Raw genomic sequence first — 24,851 nt, 5'->3', positions numbered from 1 at the left:
AGGGCGGCACTTTGCGGGGGGCGGGGGTTGGGTGCGCGGCTTTTTGCCGCCCCCCCCCGCACGAAACCCCCCCGACCCAACCTCCCCATGTCCCGCACAGATACAGCCTCCCGCGGCTTGCCTTGCTATATATAATGTGCACCGCACTCAGCACTGGCAGAAAGGAGCGTGTACTTGGCGGTGGCGGCGGGGGGAGCTACTGCCGCCCCCATATAACAGACCATGAGTGACTGTCAGTGTCACTGGCCATACCTGGTGTACGATGCACATATTGGTGGAGGCGGAGCCTAATGCTCTGCCTACCCACCTCCGCACGGCATCATTGCAATGCTCTCCAGCTCGAGGAGTCGGACGGGGACGGGTCTCTCTGTAACCAGAGGAGGAGGAGGAGCAGCGAGAGAGAGGATGACGATGGCAGAAACACTCAGGTAATTGTTGAGAGCAAGTGAATCCATTTACATATATCCATTATGGATATATATAAATGGATTGAAACAGTGAGCCAGGACCAATTTAAAAACTTGTATACAGTTACCCAGGCAGCTTTTGTAACGCTGCCACTGTGCCCCTCAATTGCCGCCACTGTGCCCCTCAATTGCCGCCACTGTGCCCCTCAATTGCCGCCACTGTGCCCCTCAATTGCCGCCACTGTGCCCCTCAATTGCCGCCACTGTGCCCCTCAATTGCCGCCACTGTGCCCCTCAATCGCAGCCACCGTGCCATCAAATGCAACCACTGTGCCATCAAATTCAGCCACTGTGCCATCAAATGCAGCCACTGTGCTCATCAAATGCAGCCACTGTGCCCATCAAACGCCGCCACTGTGCCCATCAATCGCCGCCACTGTGCCCATCAATCGCCGCCACTGAGCCCATCAATCGCCGCCACTGTGCCCATCAAACGCAGCCACTGTGCCCACCAAACGCAGCCACTGCGCCCACCAAACGCAGCCACTGCGCCCATCAAATGCAGCCATTGTGCCAATCAAATGCAGCCACTGTGCCCATCAAACGCAGCCACTGTGCCATATCAAACGCTGCCACTGTGCCATATCAAATGCTGCCACTGTGCCCCCCGTCTGCACTAACCTTTCTCGGTGGGACAGCTCCTCGATGTCTTCTCTTCCCGTCCTCTGCTATGATTGGAGGCCTGATAGGGTGTGTCTTAAATAGGAAGGGGTGTGGCCTTGACAGGAAGGGTGGGTCATATTTAAATTAGGGGGTGCACGAGTTTAGTCAGGCCTAGGGCAGCACAAAACCTAAATACACCACTATATATAGGTTGCTACAGATGAAATGTGATTGACTGCCAAGCTGTGCAAGTTTTTACACTGCTATTACCACATACATGGTTTGTTATAGGTTTGTTATAGAGTACAGTGCTTTCTGGATTAAAAAAAAAAAAAAAAAAAGTGAACTCATGGATTTACATCTCCTTTCATGATCCCTTTACACATTATTGCTGCATGGAAAAGAATGCACCAAAATTTTTGCTATATTATAGGAAAAATCATAATTTTGTCAGTCCTCTAAGGATAGCAAAATAGAGTGAAAAGGGAATTTACATGACAAATAATTTAAGGTGTATGTATACAACTTTAAAAAAAAAAAAAATTGTATATATTTGAAATATTTTCTGTATTAAGAAATATGCTGAATCAGTCTGCATAATCGTCTTGACAGAATCATTTTTCTTAAGTCTCAGTGCTACAGCTGAGCAGAATTGATAATGTAAAGCCCTGCATTTGTATCAATGTCATCACCCTGCTCCATGTTTAGATTTAAATGTCTGAACCCAAGTAAAATGTTGGTGGTCGCAATGTGAGCTCCCTGTGGAAATTCATTTAGTGTCACACGGCAAGAGATTTGTGCAATTCAGAGCGATCTAGAGATGTTACAATAACATAGGGTCATATACATCTCCTCGCAGACAAATCCTGGGCTATACAACCTTTATAACAGGCAACTAAACTGAATTGTAGTTATCTAAAAAATATTAATGAAATGTACTCGATCTGACTGTTGGGCATAAAAAGATCATTTTAAAAAATGTTTATTAGCACAGGCAGATTTCCATTGCTGCAGCCTGGTAGACGTAACAAAATGCGGTGTAGGACTGAGAATTTGGGGGTGGAGGAAACTGACGTTTTTTTTTCATCGTTTGGTACATCTTAATGCTGCTGATGTCCTGCAGCCTCATTACAGCCTATCCCTGGGCACATGCAGAACAGTAATAACAACTGAATTCAACCCCCTCTGGCATATTTGCAGCTGGCTGCGTTTGTATTTCACAAGCATTTTCATTTTTAAAGGGTACTTTCCTTGCAAATTAAAGGTTTACTCTATAGAAAGCCCCCAACCCTTCAAAGTCAAATTGTGTGCAAAGGAGATTTAATAATAAAGCTTTTGCTAGAAAAAACAATCCTTACGAACGTACCTCGCTACTGCTTGCTGGGATAGCTGGGCACTTAAAGTGAGACCTATGTGAGTATTTTGTCTTTTTTTGCGGGCTTTCAATATAGAGTGGACTTTTAATTTTCATGGAAGGCTTGTTTTAGATGCTGACAACAGTGGCATGTCTGGCAGTTTGCATCAGCACAACAGCTTATAGTTTTGTTTGTGAGAACAGGGGATAGTAATTTACAGGCCAGAGATTATGGAAGATGGGGCAAAGTGTTGTTGGTATCAGAAGCTGTTATTTTCATAAACGCTAGCAATTAAATCGAAAAAGCAATATTATGTTAATGTTTATTTTATTGGTTATGCTTACATCTACTTTACCAAACTATGCTTGAGTTATTCGAATTGCAGTGGTTCGGTACCTTTTCTTAGGTGCAATGCCTGTGAGCAACGATCTGTACACAAACTTTTTAAGGACCAATATCTGTCCGCAGCATTTGATAGCTCTTTAATTGTCAACACCTTAGCTACTTTTTTCTATTAGGGCGTTTTCCTTTTTTGTTTTTAATTGATAACTTTTAGCTTATGGTGATTAGAGCTCATCAGGCAGTTGTTGTTGTTGACACTATTCAGGAGCTGCTTTTTTTCACAGCAACTCACGGCATCCTAAAACATTGTGCACCCAAAACACTACACACGCTCACCCCATACATGTACCTCAACCCCCTGCTTTTTTTTCTTCATGTGCCCAAAATGTGTGTGGCCTTTTCTTAGTTACACATAGATAAATTATTTGTATTGATTTTATTGGTAACATCTGCAGTGGGTTTTTAGTAGTCATGATCCAGGTCTAATATGTTTTCCTTAAAGGCAGGTTTGAACTGATGTATTTCTCCCAACCAACTTTCACACTGTGCTGAAGGCCCACAGTGACATGACACATGCAGCAGGGCAGGCTAGCACCTCAAACATAAATTGTCAACACCCATGACAGCCTGTATTTAATTGGAATAAACGCTTTTTAGCACTTTAGCTACAGCCTTGCCATTCATGCCCGTGTTGGATTTACCAGGGCATAAACAGGCTCATGAGGAAAAAAAAAACTATATAAAAAAAAATGTAAATCTGTAAATAATGTTGAGCAAAAAAATAGAAAATAGTGATGGCAGGTGGGAAAATGTTAATATGGGACATGCTCAGACCATTTATAAAGGGAGGAGGCTTTTTCGCTAGTCAAAGTGTCGAGCTGGCATACAGGAGCTGGGGGGATTTGAGGCTTTTTTTTCTCTTCTGCTTCAGCAAAAACCTGGCAAGGTTATTACTAACACCCACTCCACTGTCTCAAGTGTTGCTTTTAGAGCCCTTTCACACTGTGCTGCCCCGGCATCAGCAATAAAGCGGCCCTATTTTTAGCACTGCTTTACCTGCGCTATTAAAACTGCCCCGCTAGTGGCCGAAAAGTGGTTAAATCCACCTGCAAAACCCGCTGCAGCAGCGTTTTGCCAGCGGTATAACAGCGCTACCCCATTGTTTTCAATGGGCAGGGGCGCTTTAGGAGTGGTGAGTTCACCGCTCCTAATGCGCTGCAAAGAAGCTGCTTGCAGGACTTTTTCTGATGCCCTGCCAGCGCAGCGCCCCAGTGTGAAAGCACTCGGGCTTTCACACTGGGTTTGCAGCTGAGGCTTCTTTTAGGCGCTTTAAAGGCGCTATTTTTAGCGCTAAAGCGCCAGAAAAATGCCTCAGTGTGAAGGGGGTCTTAGTTTTCAGGATTCAGGGGCAGCTTATGGCTGTAGGATTGTATGATTAATTTTTGCTGCTGCTAGCCCTTTTCCACTTGTCCCTGATGAAAGACTAATAGGAAAAGGCCAACAGGGGAAAGCAGTAAAATAAGTCTCTCAATTAATGTGGCAGTCCCACAAGTTCCCAATGAGTCCCCCACTTCAGCTGTCATTACCCAGTTTGCATTGCTGTTTCTGCCCAAGTTTCTGGGGGAAAAAAAGCAAACATTAAAAAAGTAGATTTTAATTAAAATGAAAACATGGCAATGGCAGGTAGAAATTTTATTTTGGGACCACCTAGGACATGAAATGGAGAAAGGGGACCATTTTCATCAGTTGTTCACCGTGCACAATTCAACTGCCAATTCCTCCCATATAGCCCCAGCACCTCGTGGCATCTCATTCTGCCATAATCACATAGGAGGAGGAGGAATAAGAGGAAAAGTTGGAGAAAGGGAAGGAGGAGTGGAGAGAGAAGGGGAGTAGAGAGAGATGGAGTAGGAGGTGGAAGAGGAGAATGAGGTGAAGGCAGAAGGGGAGGAGTACAAGGAAGAAGGGAAGACAAAGAAAGCAGTCACATTAGCAAGGCTCACAACCTACTATTTCCAGGCGGAAGCAGCTCTTATTCTATTTTGAGTGCCGTCATTGTCCTTTTTTTGAGTGGCCCAATTTTGGGAATGCTGGGCAGCCTATACCTGTAGGATGCTACACTTAATTTTTGCTGATGCCTGCTCTTCCTCCTGGAAGTAGGATTCTCCTCTTCTATTTGCTGCATTGTGGAAGGCCGAGCAGATGTAGATTTTTCCCCTACAGCTATGTCTCCATTGCCCTGCTATAATATATAAAATATAACAAAAGCACAACTGGCTGCTGAGTGCCTGGGAAAAGAAAGAATATGCCAACAAGCAGAGGAATTGCAGAAATGCCTGGCCTCGGCTGTGGGGTTCAAACCACCAGACCTAAGGGTGGGTGTAGTATAGCCTTTTTTGCACCTCCAGATGGCAGCTGCTGCCTGCTACCATATGGATCTGTACTGGCCAGCTACCGTACAATATTTTTGACCATTTATGTTAAAATATGTACCAATTTCTATTTCAAAACAAAAATGGTCTCACCTCTTTCCATTATATTGCAGCCTGATCAAGCTGCTTACATACTGTTCGGCCACTGAAACATATTTGTGGCTATTGTTTCTCAGATAATACCCTCCAATATTCACTGAAAGACAAAATCTTTAATGTTTCTTTCTATATGCGTCTTATTCAAGTGCTCACGAACGATCTTGACACTAGCCAGTTTCTACCAAACACATACCTGAAGTCTATCATTTGAATAATTTGGGTATGTGAGGGGGTTCAAGGAATGGTGGTTTGTGATTCATAAGTGGAATGGATTGCGCCATTCTGGTTTTGAAGTGTTTTGTGCATTGTGTTTTGAACATTTTTCTTTACAGTTAAAGCGGTTGTATGCCCCGGAAGAAAAAAAACAAACAAAAAAAAAAGCTGTAAGGCAAAGGCATAATGAGCTAGTATGCATCGCATATACTTACCTTAGAATGAAGTGCCCGGACTGCCTCACGGTCACCGCTGAGGGAGCCAACATGTTCCCTCTGCGTTTCTTGCGGGTTCACGGCTCCGGCGTTGTGAGTGGCCGGAGCCACAATGTCGTCACTCACGCACATGCGTGCAGGAGTTCCCATCCTGGCAAGGAGCTCTAAATTTCTGGCAGCATCTGCCGGACCTTCATAGCACATGCGCCGCTGTTAGCGGCTACATGCAAGGTGAATATCTCCTAAACCGTACAGGTTTAGGAGATATTAATTTTTCCCTACAGATGAGCCTTATTATAGGCTTACCTGTAGGTACAAATGTGCAAGTGGGGTATACAACCACTTTAAAGCGGGGGTCCACCTATCTATCGTTTTTTTTTTTTTTTTTTTTTTTTTTTAGTTCATTCACAAACTTTTCTTCTCAGCATTACATACTCACATATTGTGTGTAATATGTCCGCCTGTGTCAGATTTCGTCGGAAAGAATAACTTATATTATTCACTGCAGGCGGTTTCCATCTTCATTGTGGGCATTTGAAGCCCACAAGCATTTATTTCCTGGATGTGGTGAATGCTGTGCTCCCAGCATTCACCGCTCATTCCCGCACATGCTCAGTGGCATCCTGGGAAGCCTGAGGCTAGCTCCCAGGAGTCTGGGAGAGGCTAGAAACACGCCTACTCCCACGGGAGTAGAACCAGGAAGTGCAAAGAAGAATAGAAAAATAAAAGGTAATTACGGCGATTTAAATGTTTTTAAACGGCATGTCAGCATCTAGGCAAGGAAGAGAATACATACAGATATTGTTCAAAATTTGGGTGGAACCCCGCTTTAAGACAAAGCAGTGTGGTACTGTGAAAAAGAAGCTCAAACTATAGTATTAAAGTTAAGCTTTTCTAAAAAAAATGTTTATGGAAGTTTTCAACAAAGATGCACAGTTAAAATAAAAGTGCAGCGCTAAAACAATAATGTGAAAGAAAGGTAATGATATACAAAAACTCAGAAAAAAATCATATATGTATGTGAAATAAGAGCCAGCATATCAAAAAGTGACTAACGATGATCAAACATTGATACAATGAATAAATAATGAAAAATATGTGAAAAAAATATTAATAGAGTAATGGTGAAAAACAGTCTCACATAAAAGACTAAGGCAGATATCTCAAAAAATATAAAATCATAAAAAACAATGCTCAAATATATAAATAAAAGGGAGAATGGAATCCCAAAAAAATGTGCAAATAAAGTCCCAGTGGCAAATAGTGCACAGATTTCCAAGCTAAACAATCCATATACAATGTGAGTAAAATTCCAAAGGAAAAGTGGAGACAGGCAGGTCCAACATCCAAGGTAGTTCACACCCAAGTGAGAGTTGAGGCTCCTTACCAGCTAAAGATGACTGCCATAACAGTGGTCTCACCAGGCATTTGGGAAATTTCAGGTCTCCCACTAACCTATGCCGACATCCACAGTTGAAATCGTGATACTCAGAAAACAAAAACAAAAAATGCTCCCATAGTGTAATAGTTCAAACAACGTTGTTTATTAAGCTGATTGAATGGTACTTCTCCATCTCCATCCTTTAAAAGCGTAATCATATATCAAGGTAAAGATTGCGGCGTCTCCACGAACTTCCTCTCGCTTACTGTGTGCGTCCCCTCAGTCACAGTTTCTTTTGGTGGTAATTGATCATATCAGAAAGATTGGACACAGATGGGTATACACCCACTGGGTCAATCTGGCTTGAATAGTAATGAGCCCAAAAGGCAGCTGCCACAGAAGACATGAACTCCAAGGGACCAGCAAAACTGCTTTGGTGAAAATGATGTCCTCCTTAGAACAAGGCGTCGGTATCTAATCCCGGTATAATAAGGCTTACCAGATCTCCAAGTTATAAGAGAACGTGAACAGCGTGAGATTGCAGAGCTTCCTTCCACCAAAGATGCACAGTTGCAGCTCACTGTCTGTACAGTACATGGCAAAAAAAAGCACTGCGGATACAATGTAGGTGGCACATTGTGAAAAAAAAAAAAAAAAATAGTTATAGTTGTATGCTGAATGTGGACAGCTAAAAATACATTTGAGGTGAAACCGAACATCACCTGGCATTAGGACCAAATTGTTGAGCAACAGTAGAACAAGTCTGTGATGAAGCACTGGTAGTTGCCCAACTAAACCAGAAATGGCTTAAAGCAGAAGAAAAAAGGGAGAGAGAGGCATAAAAAAAAAAAAAAAAAAAAAAATCAGAATATGGGAAGGAGCAGGCTACAGCCAGGGAGAGTCATCCAATGGTCATATATACTTTATTACAGGTGTAGAAATCCATGAGTGAAGTTAGGTGGTAGGAAATTGTTTACCTAAGGGACCCACATGTAATATTTTGGCATGGTATCGTACAGTTTTACCATTCTCCTCTAGCACAGTATCGTACAGTTTTGCCATTCTCCTCTCAGTGATCATGGTCCAAGTGATCTCTCTTCACCTCATGGTAATTACAGATTGATGACTTCCAGAACTTTGCAAAACATAAAACATATACCAAAAGCTTAAATTGAATGAATGCAACAAGCTCAGGCTTTTTGCCTCCTTCGTGGTATGACATGATGGCTATGTATATGCCTATGTTTCTTTTTTTTTTTTTTTTTTTTTTTTTTTTCTTCTAAGCCACTTCAGTTAACTTAATATGGAGACAGCTTTCAGTTTGGTACTCATGTGTGTCTCTTACCTAGTCACATCATTGTGGCCTTGCAAACTTTCCTTCTTTTGCATTGTGCATTCCATATTTAAATAATTACAGTAATACAAATGTGTAACTTATAAGACACCCAGTTTGTGCATCGAGGCCAACCGGCCGCATAGTCTCTTATTATTATCATACGTGCTTGTATATTATTACTGTTCTGTCTAATACACCATTCCCCCCCCCCCCCAATCCCCCCCCCCCCCTATCGGGCCCACATAATACCGAGGTACGCCCTATATTTAACTATTGTTCTTTTTCGTTGTTCTTTCTTGGTTTCGGAACCCCAAGCCACGCCCAGCACAACACCTCTATCCGGGTGGAGAGAGGGTTGCTCTCGGCACTAAGATAGCACTGGTAAAGAATACGGCATTGCTTGGGCCCACAAGTTCCATAATTTCACAAATGTGTTATAGTTGCCTGATCTAGTATAGAATGTCCTTTCGCTCCATACTGTAGCATTAATGGTTTCAATCCAGGCTTCAGGGGTTGGGGGTGTCCTCGATTGCCAGGATTGTGCTATTAGCTTTCTAGCTTGGAACAAACATCTTGCTATCGCTAAATCTGTATTCCTACCCCTCGGCCCGTTGTTCACATAGCCCAACACACAGGTCTTGGGATCAGGTTCTAGGTTAACTCTGAAGGTGGTGTTGATTTTCTTTAGAATCTCGGACCAGTATCTAACTAATTTTGGGCACCTCCAGACCATGTGAATTAGATCACCTGTTCCTCTGCATCTAGGGCACTCATCGTTGGCTCTATGACCAAACATGAATAACTTTTTTGGTGTATGATACGACCTATGCAGCAACATCAGGTGGGAGGCTTTTTGTGAGGGAGAGACCGACACCTCCGATCCAAATTCAAGAATCCTTCTCCACTGTACGTCCGTTATCTCCCCCACATCGGCCTCCCACTTGTCCCTTCCCCCTGTTGGACCTGCCTGCGTATTTATTCTCTTTGTAAGCTGGGTATATATCATTGAAATCAAGCCCTTAGTGGTCTCTGACTTAACTATTGTTTGCAATAACGGGATCCCACACCATACTAGGGGTTGTCTATTAAACTGTTTGCTCAATGCATGCCTAATCTGTAGATAGCTATAGAATACTTGGCTTGGTAATCCATACTCGTATCTCAATTCCTCGAAAGATTTCAGAGTGTCCCCTTCGTATAGTTGAATCAGTCGATTTATCCCACACCTTTCCCACATCTTATTCTTGTCGACGGTTAATAATTCATGCAGTCGCTTATTGTTCCACATTGGCGAGAGTTCTGAAATCCCTTTGTACCCCATTATTCTCTTGGTTGCCTGCCAGACCCTAGTGATCATTTTAAATGTGGGAATCTCCCCTTGTAGTGAATCTGCCTCCAGTGCTCCCACTAGTGAGCTGTGTGGGTTCCCCTGCAGAGTAATTTTGACATTGTTGCTTCCACCTCCCTCGGAGTCGCATCCCCCTAGTTGTTGTAGCTGGGCTGCCAAGAAATAGATAAACGGTTGGGGAACCCCCAGACCCCCCTCTGTGGCAGGGCGCTGCAGTTTTTGTAGGCCAATCCTGGCCTGACCTTTCTTCCATATTAACTCCCTAAAGAGGGATTGAATTTTTTGGAACCACTTCACCCCGATCCAAACCGGGGAGTTGTGGAGTAGGTATAACAACTGCGGCATCCATACCATTTTTATCAAGTTGACTCTACCCGCCACAGACAGAGGGAGTCTACTCCAGGTGTCACATTTTCTCTTAAATTTTGATAAGAGGGGGACCAGGTTGTCTTTAATAAACGCACTGGGGTCCTTAGACAGGACAACACCAAGGTACTTCATCTTCCCCGTAACCTTCAGTTGGGGTAAACACGTCGAAATAGGATTGGCCGATGAGTCAACCGGCAGGAGCGATGATTTCTCCCAATTAATGGCTAGTCCGGAGAACTTTCCGAAGTCCTCCACTAGATACATCGCTTTCTCCAATGAGGTAGTCGTGTCCCCCAAGAAAAATAGGACATCGTCCGCGAAAAGCGCTATTTTCTCTTCCCCCCCTTTTCGCTGAAATCCCTGTATTTCGGGCGATGATCTCACTGCTCCCGCCAATGGCTCCATGGCCAGGACGAACAGTAAAGGAGATAGGGGGCACCCCTGCCTTGTCCCTCTTTCAAGGGGAAAATTTTCCGAATATTCGCCGTTTATCTTGAGCCTTGCCCTTGGGTGGTTATATAGAATATGCCTATGTTTCTTAGCATTGAGGACACCATTGACCCTGACCAAATCTCCAATTCCATTTGCAGAAATGCAGCCCCAAACTTGCAAGGAACCTCCACCATGCTTCACTATTGCCTGCAGGCATGCAATATTGTAACGCTCTCCAGCCCTTTGGTAAACAAACTGCCTCCTGCTACAGTCAAATTTTTAATTCTGACTCATCAGTCCAGAGCACCCCAGTTCCTACGTTTTCATGCATAGTTAAGTCACTAAGCCTTGTTTCCATGAAGTATGGCTTTTTGGCCGTAATACTTCCATGAAGACCACTTCTGGCCAGACTTTTCTGGACAGTAGATTGGTGTACCTGGGTCCCGCTGTTTTCCACCAGTTCTGTGCTGATGCCACTGCTGAACATCTTCCAATTTCGAAGTGAAGCAAACATGTGTCTTTCATCTGCTGCATTAAGTTTCTTAGGCTGACCACACGTCTACGGTTCTCAACATTGCCTAATCAATGGTCTCCTCAATGCTAAGAAATACAGGCAGATACTTATCAATCATGCCATACCATCAGGGAGGCATGTGATTGGCCCCAAATTTATTCTGCAGCAGAACAATGACCCCAAACATACAACCAAGGTCATTAAGAACTATCTCCAGCATAAACAAATGATGGTTTGGCCCACACAGAGCCCCGATCTCAACATCAAATCTGAATGGGATTACAAGGAGACAGAAGAATTTGAGGCAGCCTACATCCACAGAAGATATGTGGTTAGTTCTCCTAGATGTCTGGAACAACCTACCTGCTGATTTACTTCAAAAACTGTGTGCAAGTGTACCTAGAACTGATGTGGTTTGAAGCCGAAAGGGTAGTCATAGCAAATATTTATTTGATTTAGATTTTTCTATTGGTTTGCTCACTTTACTTTTTGTAAATTGATATATATTTTTTTTTTTATTTAATTCTTTTTATTGAAATTTTTCATGTAAAACAAACAGCCATACAAGTTAACAAAGAAGTGACTCTAGCACATTGCCAGATCACTCATTGACCATCCGGTCATTTTAAATCTATCTAACATCAGCACCTAACTAAGTGCATATCCCACCCTTTAACCTCCCACTCCCTCCCCCCCAACAAACCCGTAACTCGGTTCACCCCCATCTTCAGAAAGGATAATTCTCCTTATATCTCCAAGGTACAACTCATTATACATACAGCGGATATAACCAATTGTCTGAAGCACTACCCAGGTATTGCAGAGCTATTTAAAGGGGTTGTAAAGGTAAATTTTTTTTTTTTTTAAAATAACAAACATGTTATACTTACCTTCACTGTGCAGCTCGTTCTGCACAGAGTGGCCCCCAACCTGGTCTAATGCATTAAGGTGAAAAAATTTTTACCTTTACAACCCCTTTAACCCTCAAATATTAATAACCCTAAATAACAATTACCAATACAAAGCCAACCCCCTTAACAGAAATTGAAGACCATATATACTGTCAAGCAATAATGATTTTAGCTTTTGATTACATGGAACAATACATTAAACAAATTTATCCAGCGGTATTATCTGAATTAAACCATGCTTGCCACACTCTATTCAACTTTTTCTCACACCCCCTGGAAAGGTAAGTTGCTTTATAGTAAGGGAGCATGGAATTCACTATTCCCTTCCAAAAGGGTATTCCTGGAGGCATAGAAGACTTCCATTTCAATAGTATAGCCTTTCTCCCTTAAAAAAACTGTATAATTAATAACGTTCTAAGAGCCGTTGAGGGAACCACCTCTTCCACCAGAACCAAAAGACAAACTTTAATTGAAGTTGGGATAGGAATCTTCAGTATATCTGAGATGCATGAGACTATCCCTTCCCAGAAGGGCTTAATGTGAGAACATTCCCAGAAGATGTGCTCTGCACCAGCCGGTGCAAAACCACATCTCCAACACTCCGAGGAGACAGAAGGGTACATTGCTGCTAGTCTGGCAGGAGTAAAATTAATTCTGTGTACAAATTTGAAATGTATTAGTTTATCCCTTGCCGAGACCAAATGTTTAAAGGGGCGGTCCCACATATCATCCCAATCCTCCCCATCTATGTCAGGGACCTCCCAACATTGCCTACACTTTGTCAATGCCACGGGACTTTTCTTATTGTAAATTGATCTTAACAATTAAAATATATACAATTTTAAATCACTTACTTTACAGCATTAATTCACACCTGCTTAAAACTTTTGCACAGTGCTGTACATGGTAACATTTAATAGTATGCATGTTACTTTGCCACTGTGAGGTTTGTAAAGGTGAATCATGAGCTAGCAAACATTAGGTGTTTGCTAGATTATTTATACACTATAGTCTTGTCAATTAGCTTTTGGCCCAATTTGTCTACTTTTGCTGACAAAATATGTATTAAAAACAAGAAACCAATCTAATAAACAGATGGCAATACACAATGACAAGCAGTTAGGAGAAAATACACACATCTGACAGTCATGTCATGCTATTTAGTCTCTACACTTATGTAATGCAAAGTTTATGATATATGGGATTCTTTACCCTCCAATGATGATTGAGAGAATATGCAGAGTATACAATAATGCAGACTGGAGAAGAGGAGGACGTCTATTGCTCTTTCAGCATTCCTAGAAATCTCAAGCAGTGGAACAGACAAGGTATCAAGGGAATGAAAGAATGTTAGGGGATTTAGCCTCTACTATAAACTTGTGGTAACTATAGACTGGATAGACAAATGCTATGTAGCCCAAATTACATTTACATTCAAAAAACCAACTGCATGAAGTGTCCTGTAGTTCTTGGCTTTAGGAAAAAAAAGACAACAGACAGGCATGTCCGTCTCCAGAGATGTTAAAAAAAAAATCCTTATCACCAAATGGGAATCTCTATTTTCTTTGTGCACATTAGAGGAAAAAAGAAAATTGCAAACTGGAAAATGCTGATAGCATAGGACAGTAATAACACATACGAAATGCCCTCTTAGAATTTGGGATTGTGAATATCAGTACAAATTAAAGCAGAAAGCTGCTCTGCACTTTAATGACAGAGGTGATAAGAGACGGCAAGAAAACAGAAAGCTGTCTGGTCTGCTCAGGAAGTTCGGAATCAGCAGCATTGTCCGTCAGAGGGGGCCAAGAGAATTCCGTCAGTGCTCAAACAATGCTTCAGCTCAACCTCGGGGAAATGGAGTCAGTCAGCACTGCCTCTGACAAGCATACTGACACTGGAGATAAAACAGTAAATGGAGCAAGCTGGCCCCTCCAGTGCATATTCCACACTGCCAGCGCTAAGGATGCAACACACACATTAATCAACACAACGCCATAATACAACACCCCATTAAATTCTGAACTGCTCTAGTCCATACTAGCATTATTGTAGGAACAGTAGCAACTCAGCTATCAATGACAAACAGGGCTGAAAAAAAAATAGTCTTGTGTTTTATGTGATACAAAATACCATAGTTACAATTTGATTTAACCAAGACTCTTTTTTTGTATCACTAATATATAATATACATATATACATACACAGTGGGGACGGAAATTATTCAGACCCCCTTAAATTTTTCACTCTTTGTTATATTGCAGCCATTTGCTAAAATCATTTAAGTTAATTTTTTTCCTCATTAATGTACACACAGCACCCCATATTGACAGAAAAACAGAATTGTTGACATTTTTGCAGATTTATTAAAAAAGAAAAACTGAAATATCACATGGTCCTAAGTATTCAGACCCTTTGCTCAGTATTTAGTAGAAGCACCCTTTTGATCTAATACAGCCATGAGTCTTTTTGGGAAAGATGCAACAAGTTTTTCACACCTGGATTTGGGGATCCCCTGCCATTCCTCCTTGCAGATCCTCTCCAGTTCTGTCAGGTTGGATGGTAAACGTTGGTGGACAGCCATTTTTAGGTCTCTCCAGAGATGCTCAATTGGGTTTAAGTCAGGGCTCTGGCTGGGCCATTCAAGAACAGTCACAGAGTTGTTGTGAAGCCACTCCTTCGTTATTTTAGCTGTGTGCTTAGGGTCATTGTCTTGTTGGAAGGTAAACCTTCGGCCCAGTCTGAGGTCCTGAGCACTCTGGAGAAGGTTTTCGTCCACGATATCCCTGTACTTGGCCACATTCATCTTTCTCTCAATTGCAACCAGTCGTCCTGTCCCTGCAGCCGAAAAACACCCCCACAGCATGATGCTGCCACCACTATGCTTCACTGTTGGGACTGTATTGGAAAGGTGATGAGCAGTGCCTGGTTTTCTCCACACATACTGCTTAGAATTAAGGCCAAAAAGTTCTATCTTGCTCTCAGACCAAAGAATCTTATTTCTCACCATCTTGGAGTCCTTCAGGTATTTTTTAGCAAACTCCATGTGGGCTTTCATGTGCCTTGCACTGAGGAGATGCTTCCGTCGGGCCACTCTGCCATAAAGCCCCGACTGGTGGAGGGCTGCAGTGATGGTTGACTTTCTACAACTTTCTCCCATCTCCCGACTGCATTTCTGGAGCTCAACCACAGTGATCTTTGGGTTCTTCTTTACCTCTCTCACCAAGGCTCTTTTCCCCTGATAGCTCAGTTTGGCTGGACGGCCAGCTCTAGGAAGGGTTCTGGTCGTCCCAAACATCTTCCATTTAAGGATTATGGAGGCCACTGTGCTCTTAGGAACCTTAAGTGCAGCAGAAATGTTTTTTGTAACCTTGGCCAGATCTGTGCCTTGCCACAAATCTGTCTGAGCTCTTCAGGCAGTTCCTTTGACCTCATGATTCTCATTTGCTCTGACATGCACTGTGAGCTGTAAGGTCTTATATAGACAGGTGTGTGGCTGTCCTAATCAAGTCCAATCAGTATAATTAAACACAGCTGGACTCAAATGAAGGTGTAGAACCATCTCAAGGATGATCAGAAGAAATGGACAGCACCTGAGTTAAATATACGAGTGTCACAGCAAAGGGTCTGAATACTTAGGACCATGTGATATTTCAGTTTCTTTTTTAATTAATCTGCAAAAATGTCAACAATTCTGTGTTTTTCTGTCAATATGGGGTGCTGTGTGTACATTAATGAGGAAAAAAATGAACTTAAATGATTTTAGCAAATGGCTGCAATATAACAGAGTGAAAAATTTAAGGGGGTCTGAATACTTTCCGTCCCCACTGTATGTATGTATGTATGTATGTATAATATATATATATATATATATATATATATAAATAAATTATACCATAATGGCTCTGTAAAAGCCTCAGGCTTTTTTCACACTTATGCAAATTGGATGTGGGTTTCCCCGCATCCAATTTGCATGACAGGAGAGTGTGACCAGCTCTCAGTGGAGCCGGTTCACACATCTCCGAGTGGTGGAGTGCACAGCAGAGGATTTCTGTGCGTCTTTGGCTCGGCTTCAGGTCCGAAATTCAGGCGAATATTCTGACCTAATTTGGACCTGAAACGGTGAACGGGGATGCACCAGACCCCCTGCTGTGCCTCACATAATGTGAACCCAGCCTTAAAGTCTTATCTTTGAAAGCATGATTAAGCTCACATCAGTATTGCATGTGTTAACTATTTAGTGATAAAACTGGCAATATGCCACAACTATATATATATTATCACTATTTAACATATATGTATATACAGTGTACCCATTCAGTACTACCCTCAGTGTTAATGCACAGCAAGTGCTTGTAGGTGTCGCTTGCAGAAGGGCACAGGAGTTGCTACTAGAATACAATTGCCATCTGAGTTTTATTCTTTATTTTTTTTTACAGCTTAGCTGAGAATTGTGCCTTCTGTCTGTTTAAAAATAATTTCTAAAAAGCATCAGTTTTTTTTCCCTGGAGCTGGATTTTAACAACTTCAGCCCCGGAAGATTTGGCTGCTCGATGACAAGGCCATTTTTTTGTGATACGGCACTGCGTTGCTTTAACTGACAATTGCGCGGTCGTGCAACGCTGTACCCAAACAAAATTGTTGTCCTTTTTTTCCTATAGAGCTTTCTTTTTTTGGTATTTGATCGCCTCTGCGGTTTTTATTTTTTGCGCTATAAACAAAAGAAGAACGACAATTTTGAAAAAAAAAAAAACACAATATCTTTTACTTTTTGCTATAATAAATATCCCACATTTTTTAATTGAAAAAACTATTTCTTTCCTTAGTTTAGGCCGATATGTATTCTTCTACATATTTTTGGTAAAAAAAATAAATAAAATTGCAATAAGCGTATATTGATTGGTTTGCGCAAAGGTTATAGTGTCTACAAAATAGGGGATAGATTTATGGCATTTTTATTATTTTTTTTCTAGTAATGGTGGCGATCTGTGATTTTTATCAGGACTGCATAATTGTGGCGGACACATTGGACACTTGACACATTTTTGGAACCATTGACAATTATACAGCGATCAGTGCTATAAAAATGCACCGATTACTGTATAAATGTCACTGGCAGTGAAGGGGTTAACACTAAGGGGCAATCGAGGGGGTTAACTATGTTCCCTAGGTGTGTCCCAACTGAAGGGGGGATGGGACTGTCTAGGAGGAGAGAGAGAGTGAGAGAGAGAGAGAGATCGGTGTTCATATATAGTAAGAACACATGATCTGTCTCTACTCCCCTGAGAGAACCGGGATTTGTGTGTTTACACGCACAGATCCCGGTTCTCACTCTGTCACGAGCGATCGCGCACTCACACCTGGTCCGTGCACACGCTGTGGGCACGCGTCCCTAGTGTCCAAAGACAAAGCGACATAAGGCAACGTCGTTTCGCCCAGTTATGCCATTCTGCTGCAGTAAAACTGCGGCGGTTGTTTGGCAAACGGTTAAAGAAACAACCCCCTGAAATCATTGTTCATCGGTTTTATTAATCTTTTTGAATATGCAGGTGTAATATCAGCTAGAAGTAAATCGTTTCAGTATTTTAAGGTTTAAGAGGTTTGTACAGTTTTTTTAAAATGATATATTTGTACATAAGGGCAGCCATATTTGCTCAATACATACACAAGTTACCCTTCCCATTTTGCAATACCAACTCTAGGAGTTGGCCAAGGCATTGAAAACAATGCACTACAAAATTAATTTCCGGTGCTCCTACTTTTTTATACAATCTGATTAGATTGGTCTTGAACCAAAATTTAATACGGATTCCCCTGGGAAGCCTTGCTACATAGGATTGTCTCTAACTTCTCTAGACCCGAAAATAAATTTGTAAATTAGTAGCCTAATTTTTCTTGCTGCCAAGCAAACACAGGCAAGTGCTTGAAAGCAACCTAGCCTTAAACTTTATTGAGGTGAAGCAGAGGATGATGGGCACTATGGTGCAAGAGAAACTTAGCTCAATCCATACACTCCTCCTCATACACTTTATCTTGTTGCACAGCAATCTTCGTTTTGTCACCTTGTACTCTTAAGCTGGACATACAGGGATCAAAATTTGGCCGGTTCAGCAGGGACCAGACGAATCTCGATTCATGAATGGGCAGGCTGGTTGAACCAGCCTGTTGGAAAATTTTCTCGGCCAACGCCGCTAGCTATAGCCAGAAGTGCTGATCAGTGTATTCTGATGGCAGAGCAATCTCCCTGCTGTCAGAATACAAAGGCTCAGAAGGATGAGTTCTCCCATCCCCACTCTCGCTGGTTGAATGAACAGTGTTATTGTGCTTTCTATATTCTCTTTCGAAACTTATAACCTACTAAACTCTTTGTAAAAAGGCGGTCAATCATCCCCAGGCCAACCTGAGCCCAACCACATTTTGTATCCACAAGTCGGTTTTATCAAAATTGGTCTGTGTATTAGTGAGTGTACAAGTGAAATTGTCATTTACCATGATCTGTTTTAGATTGTGTTTAAATTAGTCAAATGGACACAGTTGCATTTCCAACATCTTGTTATAGAAAATCAGGCAGCCAGTGTAATATACAACACTAATCTTCTCAATTGTTGTCCCTATTGGATTTGTGGAACAAGTCAGACTATTGTAATCTGGGTAAACTGACCCTAGAGATGGAACAGACTAAAAATTCTAATTCAGAATCTGTTTGTGAGACAGCGCTTGGAAATATGGGAGCATTGTGCCCATTTGGCCACAATTCCTGTAGCATTTGGGCGAGGCATGAGGACATAACATAGCTACCCTACTGGGTAACTTGCACCATTGGAATAGAGTTTTGTACTTAAGAGATTCTATGAGAGTGGTATAAAGAGATGACTTAACAGATCGTTGGCTACTTCTTGCCAGTCCGAGAGGTCCAAAGTCCTATTCAGGTCTTGCTTCGGGTGTATCGTATATTATTAAAAAATTGTTACTGTGCCACCTAACTAGACTTGGAAGATAATTTGAATGGTGTCAAAGAAAAGGTTGATTAGCACGTTTAATTCTAGTCCTTAAATAGTAAGCCGATTGTAATGAAAAAATTCAAATGGGCAGAATTGGAATTCTTTTATATAATAGTCTAAGCTATAGGCATCTTTTCCTGACAAAGTCCCCTATACATACCAAGGCTTCCATGAGTGGGGGCCCCTTCTTTGTGGTCTGTACCAACCGGGCAATCTGCGCAGCTTGATGGTAGGTATATCAAAGAGGAACACCTAGACCTCTCCAAACTTTAGCATTCTATAGTATAATTTCGTAAGTTTAACTATAAATATTTAAATATCGGCCACTTCTTGTTTGGGGACTGGTATTGGCAGAGCTCTGAATAAATGTGATATTCTGGGTAATTTACTAATTTTGACTGAGTATATCCCCCCAAACCATGAGGGGGTGGAGATAGACGCTGCTATTCTTTTATAGGGAGGGAGATCGTGCTCTTCAAACGTGTGTAAGAAAGAGTCATTTGAACTCCTAAATAAGCGGTAGATTTAGAGAACCATTTGAATTCAAAATTAGCTTGAGGAAATGATATGGTCGCTGTTGGCAAACGTTCAGGGCTAAAGTTTCATTTTTCTTTAACAAAATTATAGGAGGAGATTGCTCTACCACCGCCTCTTCAATGCAGTGAAGAATTCTTCACTTCCTTCAACATGGCTAAAAATGGCTAAGTGGAGGAAATCAAGAAAAGGGAGGGGCTATTGTTATGATCCAAGGATGACAATGAAACTTATCTGAACACATTTTTTATTTGGGTTGGACTTCTTCTCAGAGGAAGGGAAGGCACTGTTGGAAACAAACATTCTCTTGAAGTAATGGTCACTACCTGACTATTGCAGGCCAGGGAGAACCCTTCTACTGAAACAGTTCCCCTTTTCATGGTTTGCCAAACCCGCTTCCCATCCCTCTTGCCCATTTCAGCTTTCTAACTCATTCCTCTTTTATTCACTGCTCTCTAACACTTTTATCCTCTATTGTCATTAGACTGGTAGAACCCCTAGTCCAAATTTCCCCCACACTAATCTATTGGAGAGATCTCAAAATATACGAAAAAACTGTTCAAGGGACATACCTCACACCTGACGTCCCCCTAGCCACATGGTTTCCCCATAGGCACTCCTCACATTTACTCTCATCCAATCCTTAGATGATCACCCTATTCTCTACCGCACTAACTAGATGGTAATCTATTGAAAGACCATTTTTTCTCCTTTTCCTAGAATACCAAGGTAAATGTGTTCCTGAAATTTGCGCAAACTTTCCTTTAGCGATTTATAAAATCCTGAATGTACATTGGGATTTGTACTTATAAACTACCCCATGGATCGCTTTTGGAAAAAAAAATCAAAAAAGACAAAAACTCTTAACATTTTAAGCAGTTGTGAAAGTTCTGAGTGGGGATGAAACCTATCGCCAGCAAAGAAAGCGCACTTGTGTTCATGTACAGTTCATGTAAAAATATCACAGTTGCATGTTACTTCATGATGAACAGTTAAATAACACAAAATATGTTCTCACTAAACATATAAAATGTTTTCCATTCAACACAGGGAATCTATGGACACTACTATTTTCTCAAAAAAAGGTAATAGGAAATACTTTACAGCCTTCTTTCATGCAACAGCTACTGTATGTGTTTAATCCACAAGTGACACATTACTGAATATAAGTTAGAAGAAAAACAAAGTGGCACTATAATTGTTTAAATTAAAGTATAACTAAAGGCAATTTTTTTTTGTTCGTTTTGGATAGAGTGCAACGGATTAATTAGAATGTTTGTCTGTGTCCACAATAAGGATATTCACCCCATTTGTCCCACATTTTGGGTTTTCCCCAGAAAAGTAATAGAGGGGAAAACTTCCAAAGAGGACACTAGTTCTTGTGACCTGGGGGTCCCCAAGAAATTCCCTTAATTTGCAGAGATTTCCTCTCACCTCCTGTTTGGCTATGGGACAGGAAGTGAAGGAAAATTTCCGCAATGGGAGAACGATCATGAAAAAAAAGAAAAATCTGACAGGGATTATAACCCTCCCTTGCTCTATCCAAAATGAAAAAAAAAAAACATTTGTCTATAGTTCTGCTTTAAAAATTGATCACATTTATTAAAGCTACATAAACTTACAGTATTTTCCAGGGTCCCTTAAATATTTAAATGTAGACGGAGCCAGCAGAGGAGTTGTGACATGTATACAGCAGTTCTTCAGCATTCCATTACACAGCTATCTGCATTCAGTAGTATAACCCTGTAAGGGTTTCCTGCCTATTACTATGAAAGTCTCTTCATTGTAGACAAAAAGCAACATTGGCCATTTCCTGTTCAAGGTTAGGAGTAAAATAGAGTATTGAAGATAATTCTGTGATGTGAATGGCAGGTGTGCATCTGGGCTAATCAGGATGTAAAAGGTAGATGAGGGAAAGGAGTGATATGGCTGCTGCCCCCACAGTGAAAGGGTAAAAGACCCTGAGTGATTAAGCACCTGTGGCTGGAATTGGGTGGTCAGATAAATAAAATCGGTAGCAGAGTGTTGGATTCCTTCTATACATTAACCTTCAGACAGGAATTCTGACTATAAAAAATGCATAAAATGAAGAATTTGCTTAATAAATATCCCCCCAACTCTCAACAATATCAGAAGCGTGTTCAAGAAAACTTGCTATACAAATCAAAAACAAATATCCAAGAGGGGTGTTGATTACGTCTTTTCAATGTAGTCAAATTATATTGTATGCATAAAGCGCCATATCGGTCTCTTATAACTATATTTGTTTCTTTGGCAATTGCATTTATGTTTCTAGTTAGCAGACAGTGCAACAATTGGTTTTAAAAAGATTTTTCAAGTTACTTTTTATGGAGAGGCAATTTCCGGCTCCTACTAAAAGTTTAGTTTCCTGTAAAATAACACAGCAGAGATTTCTTACATGGAAGACCACTTTCTGTAGTAATGGTTATGGGTTTAAGTGCTTTAATCACCTACTACACTGCCCAGTATTTTGATACTTTTCCATTATGACCCTTTACTTCCTAGGGATGGAGAAACATGTGACCACCAGGCCCCATCAGCGCTGTTACAGTCTGTAGCCCTTGGATGCTATAACTGGCAACTTACAGTTTAGTGACTGTTCACACTGTGAAGTTGCCAGTGTGTTTCCCCATAGATAAACACAGGCAACTGCAATGACACATAGAAAAAGATGTTTCCTGTGTGTCAAGTTCACACCAGACTGAAGTGTTTCATTGCGTTCCAAAGTGGCGTGATATTGTGCAACATGTTTGCATAATATCGCACCTCTCTGGGTGGTCCCGTGTGGCACCACACTGCTGTGCAGTGGCATGAATGCAGTGCCCCTTTGTGCACTTCACATAAAGTTCACTCAAAAAAAAAAAAGGAGCTGTGTGAAGCGATAAAAATGTGCATCACACCGCTCCCTGCAACATGTAACTGCAGCTCAAAACAGCTGCACTCCGATTTGTTGTACTGGTAATCTATTTCCTGCCAGCTGAACACAACAGCAAGGGAGCAAAAATAAGGTAAGCATAGGAAGGGCTAAATTGAAGTGGGCAAAGCACAGGTTAACATTAACCACCTCAAGTCCCAATACTTACCCCATTTCAGTCCAGGCCAATTTTCAGCTTTCATTTTTTATATATTTTTTTGATAAACAGAGCTTTTTGGTGCTATTTAATCACCGCTTTTTTTAATTATTTTTTATAAACAAAAAAAAAAAAAAGACAAAAAAAAAAACTTAGTTTGTTATAAAATTTTGCAAATAAAGCTTTTTTTTTTTTATACATTTAGGCCAAAATAAATTCTGCTACATTTCTTTGGTTAAAAATAACCTAAATCAGTATAATATTTAGTTTGTGTGAAAGTTTTAGCCTCTACAAGCCATGGTACAGTATATAATTTGAAAATCGATTAGTCCTGGTATACTGACTCATTTCTTGAGACCCTAAAGTGTCAGGATAGTACAAATACTCCCCAAATTACCCCTTTTTGGAAAGTAGACAATCCAAGGTATTTAGTAAGAGGCATAATGAGTTACAGTCCTCCCATAACTAAAAATGGCACCAGTGAGGGACCCAAATTGTGGATTTAGGCAAGTAGAACATTGCTGCAACACATGGCTTAACGTTGACCGCAAGAACACATGTGGCAGCACAGCTGTGGGCTTTAACACAGTTGCCATATGCATCCAGCCAGTGTCGCTTGTTTGTGCTGGCGGCATTGCCACTCAGTGCCCTCAGCCCAGCGACTGCACTGTCACAAAAACGCTACTAGTGCTCCTGTTCCCCTGACGCTGTGACAGCAAAACGTTGGGTGGATGCAGGCGAGGTGCTGCCACTTGCTGCGATTGCTTTTATCCTTAAGTAAATGTCTATTTTTTTTCTAAAAAAACATTTTGCGATTTTACAATATGTGTGTTTCCTTCTATGAGTACAAATACTAACTGGTGTAATCTTGGAGGCATAGAAGTCAGAAGCTACCGGATTGCTTTAACCATGGATGGATGCCTAGAGGCTTGCTGATGAGTATGAATGTTTGATCTGGGTTATGGGGATCCTGTTCATTAGCCATTTACCTATGGTGGAGGGCACAAGGTGTTTGATCGCCTTACAAGATATCTACAACCATTGGTAGATGGTTGAATATCTCACTCCATTTTTTTTTCTTGAATTGGGTTGAAAATGATATCATAGATGTTTAAAGTTTTTTTACACAATTTTGTTATTGTGGATTTTATTTGTGTTTATGTGCACCTATTATGTGTATATTATTTAGCCACTGGTCATGGTTTACCATCAGGAGCTTGTGGGACAAGCTCCTGATCGTGTGACTACTGTGACAGCCAATCACTGTGATCACATGACGAGAAAAGCTTATGTAACACTTCTGGCTTTGTGAACGTTTAAAGGGCTGGCTCCTTCTGGCTGGAAAGGGTTAAAAGAAAATACTAACAGGTGACGGGGTGAGAGAGGTTTAAGTTTTGCTCGGACATAATTATATTTTTTTATACTAAGCATGGCAGGGAGATAAGCTTTAACCAATCTGTAGATATTGTAATGATCAAAATATTGAACTGCAAGATGTAAAAAAAAAAAAAAAAAAAAGACTCAGGCGAATGTTACAGTAACTTAAAATATATATTGAAAAATAAGTGCTTTGTTGCATTTCTGTGCTGCTGATCTCCTGCAACCGCTCCATATGCATGCACTCCAGAAATGGTTCAATGGCATTTCTAAGGGCTGGTTTTTTGGGGGTGACACTGGACTGTGTGTGTAATGGTAAAAGGCAACTTGTAATCTTTATTGGAAGCCTTAGTGACAGGGTGACAACACAGGAAACCTGGTAGAAAAGGAACAGAGCAATGTCATCCATGAACAAAAAGTGTCGGAATAAGCTTCACGGCAGAATCACGAGGTGTTTAAGTTAAATCTACTTTAAAAAATATTGAAAATTACATTAACATGAGATTACAGACATTCCCTGGAATTCAGGTCACAGATAGATTTTGTAAAAGGGTCTTCTATGCCTTCTAAAATTTTCACAGTGTATGCCAAATTCATGTACCTGTCTAAAACTTGTACTTGAAGTTGGCGCATGGTGCACCATTTTTAGAATGTATGCAAGACACTTTTGCAAAATCTCTGTATGCCAAAAGAGAGTTGGTTCTTAATTCACTCCACTTTCGTAAGGTACAACCTGTCAATATTTTATTTTGATCTTAGCGCAGGTGTTGCGCCACAAAATAGAAGTGGAGAAAATTAGAACTACCTGAATTTGGTCCATGAGTTCCTGTCAG

General features: G+C 41.2%; 1 protein-coding gene across 1 annotated transcript in view; it reads right to left on the bottom strand.

The window, feature by feature from the left end:
- GMDS (GDP-mannose 4,6-dehydratase) overlaps window positions 1-24,851 on the bottom strand; it is an 802,997-nt gene that overhangs the window by 23,038 nt on the left and 755,108 nt on the right. The window lies entirely within an intron of this gene.

The sequence above is a fragment of the Aquarana catesbeiana genome, linkage group LG05 (assembly GCF_042186555.1).
Source record: "Aquarana catesbeiana isolate 2022-GZ linkage group LG05, ASM4218655v1, whole genome shotgun sequence".
Lineage (NCBI taxonomy): Eukaryota > Metazoa > Chordata > Amphibia > Anura > Ranidae > Aquarana > Aquarana catesbeiana.
Note: the sequence above shows the minus strand (reverse complement) of the source record. Positions and strands in the feature narration are given on the sequence as shown.